The sequence below is a fragment of the Emys orbicularis genome, assembly GCF_028017835.1.
Source record: "Emys orbicularis isolate rEmyOrb1 chromosome 15 unlocalized genomic scaffold, rEmyOrb1.hap1 SUPER_15_unloc_4, whole genome shotgun sequence".
Taxonomy (NCBI): Eukaryota; Metazoa; Chordata; order Testudines; family Emydidae; genus Emys; species Emys orbicularis.
In genome coordinates this window covers 22,083-25,000 of record NW_027045143.1, presented here as the reverse complement: position 1 = coordinate 25,000, position 2,918 = coordinate 22,083, and the positions used below count along the sequence as shown (strand labels likewise).

At 66.7% G+C, this 2,918-nt stretch overlaps 1 non-coding gene across 1 annotated transcript; it reads left to right on the top strand.

Moving 5' to 3' along the window:
• Positions 1–2,343: 2,343 nt before the first annotated feature.
• On the top strand, positions 2,344–2,462 carry LOC135894888 (5S ribosomal RNA). The gene has a single exon (XR_010562429.1). It is a non-coding gene; the product is annotated as a 5S ribosomal RNA (ribosomal RNA).
• The last annotated feature ends 456 nt before the right edge of the window (positions 2,463–2,918 follow it).

The window sequence follows — 2,918 nt, the reverse complement described above, 5'->3', positions numbered from 1 at the left end:
CGCTCGACCTCACACGGCGGAGATCTCGGCCAGACGGCCCCACGCACGAAGGGCCGGGCACGTGCCCGGGCCGCCCCGAGGAGGGCAGTCCCCATCGGTCCCTGGATCCGTGCACGCGAAAAGGAAGAGGGTCCCGATCCGCCTGAACACCGGACGGCCCCGCGGTTGGGGTGCCGGCCCGCGAAGGGCCCTTCCCGTCGCGAACGTCAGCGCCACATCGATCAGAGGGCGCGAGAGGAGCGGGCCCCCCCTCCCTCCGGGGGGCGCCGACAGTCGGAGCTCAGGTCCCGGCCGCTGCGGGGCCCATGAGCTAAGAGCCGGGAAAAGCAGGCCGTCTCGGAGGAGGGCCGGGTGCCCTCCGCTGTCAAACGTGCCCGTTTCCCCCCCCTGGCAAGGTCGGGGTACAACAATACTCGGATTGATCCCCTAGGCTGAGCTCCGGTTCTCACAGGCTCTGAAAAACCTGTCCTCAGAAATCTCCGCACACAGTTCTTAAAAGACAGGTCGAAAAAGCCAAACCCCCCCCCTTCAGTGGTACGAACCTGGAATCGCGTCCGACCTCGTGGTTCTCTCGGTCGGCCGAAGCGGCGTGTGGCGACCCCTTCCGGACATCCGCGAGACGACCGGCCATCAGGTCAACCCATTCGCTCCAATGGGGTTGACCTGGTGGCCGAGCGGGGACTTTGGACAATTTTTCGGACTTGGAAAAAATTTTCGGGGCTTGGAAAAAAAAAAAAATGTCAGCCCGCTTCCTCCGGGTTGACCTGGTGGCCGAGCGGGGACTTTGACAATCTTTCGGACTTGGAAAAATTTTTCGGGCTTGGAAAAAATTGTCAGCCCGCTTCCTCCGGGTTGACCTGGTGGCCGAGCGGGGACTTGGACAATCTTTCGGACTTGGAAAAATTTTTCGGGCTTGGAAAAAAATTGTCAGCCCGCTTCCTCCGGGTTGACCTGGTGGCCGAGCGGGGACTTTGACAATCTTTCGGACTTGGAAAAATTTTTCGGGCTTGGAAAAAATTGTCAGCCCGCTTCCTCCGGGTTGACCTGGTGGCCGAGCGGGGACTTGGACAATCTTTCGGACTTGGAAAAATTTTTCGGGCTTGGAAAAAATTGTCAGCCCGCTTCCTCCGGGTTGACCTGGTGGCCGAGCGGGGACTTGGACAATCTTTCGGACTTGGAAAAATTTTTCGGGCTTGGAAAAAATTGTCAGCCCGCTTCCTCCGGGTTGACCTGGTGGCCGAGCGGGGACTTGGACAATCTTTCGGACTTGGAAAAATTTTTCGGGCTTGGAAAAAATTGTCAGCCCGCTTCCTCCGGGTTGACCTGGTGGCCGAGCGGGGACTTGGACAATCTTTCGGACTTGGAAAAAAAAATTTCAGCCCGCTTCCTCCGGGTTGACCTGGTGGCCGAGCATCTCACCGTCCCCGGACGCAGCGAGGGACTGCCTCCCGGCCGTCAGGATCGGGCCCCTGGAAGTCTGGGTGGGGTGCGGGGGGGGGGGGGGGAATTGCCCGACGCCTCCGAGGAGCGCTACCGGGGCGGGCCGGGCCCCCCCTGCTCGAAAAGGAAAAGAAGGATCGGGCCCACGAGAGACAGGGACCCGGCCGCCAGGCAGGCCGACCTGGGTTCACCGTCCCCGGCCGCAGCGAGGGACTGCCTCCCGGCTGACTGGATCGGGCCCCTGGAAGTCTGGAAAAAGTTTAACCCGACGCCTCCGAGGAGGGGGCGCCCAGGGAAGGAGGGAGAACCGGGTTGACCTGGCAAAGCGGCCACCAGGTATACCAGTTAAAACCTATGGGTTGACCCGGTGGCCGGAAAGCATACCGGCCAGCCAGGTGAACCCCGTTCGATTCCACGGGTTGACCTGGTGCCCGGGAGGGGACTCGGACGGTTCCCCCCGGGGTACGCCTTCCTCGGCCCGAAGGAACAGGGTGCGAACCAGGCGCGGGGGCGGGGCGGGGAACCGCTGGAACCGCTGGGGGACGGGGGACGGGGAGGGGGGGAATGGATCGGGCCTGCCGGGACCCGGCCGCCAGGCAAGCCGCCCCGGGCTCACCCTCCCTGGCCGCAGCGAGGGACTGCCCCCCCCCCCACCCCCGGCTGACAGGATCGGGCCCGCTGGAAGTCCGGGAAAATATTTTTCCCGACGCCGGAGGGAGGGGGGGGGGGAGGGGAAGGGGCTCTGACGGGCCAGCCCGGGCCCCGGAGCTTGAAAAGGAAAAAAAAGGATCGGGCCCGCGAGAGACGGGGGCCCTGCCGCACGGGGCAGTCCGACCGGGGCTCGCCGTGCGGCAGGCCCGGGCGCCGGCAGGGGAAAGCGGGCGAGGAGGCGCGGAGCCGGGTGCCTACGGCCATACCGGACCGAACGCCCCCGATCCCGTCCGATCTCGGAAGGTAAACCGTCCCGGGCCTGGCTAGTACTTGGATGGGTGACCGCCTGGGAATCCCAGGTGCCGTAGGCAGCTTTTCCCGGTCCGAGCCAGCTCTCTCTCCTTTTTCTGGGGAGGAAGGAGAAGGGGGGGGGGGGGCGGGCCAGAAAGCCCCTCGTCGCTCCTGCCGAGTCGGAGGTCGCGGCCGCAGGTCACGGGTCGGGGCGCCTGGGGTCCGGCTCCCCCCAACACCCACCCGGCTTCCTCCGCGGAGGACCCCCGGCCACCGAAGCCGCTGGGGGAGACCCCGGGCATGGGGCGGACTGGCCCGGCCCCTCCCGGCCCCCCTGCGCCCGGCCGCCGGCCCGCGGGACCGCCCCGAATCCCCCCGCGGCCACCCAGGCGAGGCCTGGCCTGGAGGGCCCCACGGCGGGTGTCAGGCTCCCCGCCGCTTGCCCCACCGGGGACCCACGGCCACCGAAGCCGCTGGGGGGAGACCCCGGGCATGGGGCGGACTGGCGCGGCCCCTCCCGGCCCCCCTGCGCCCGG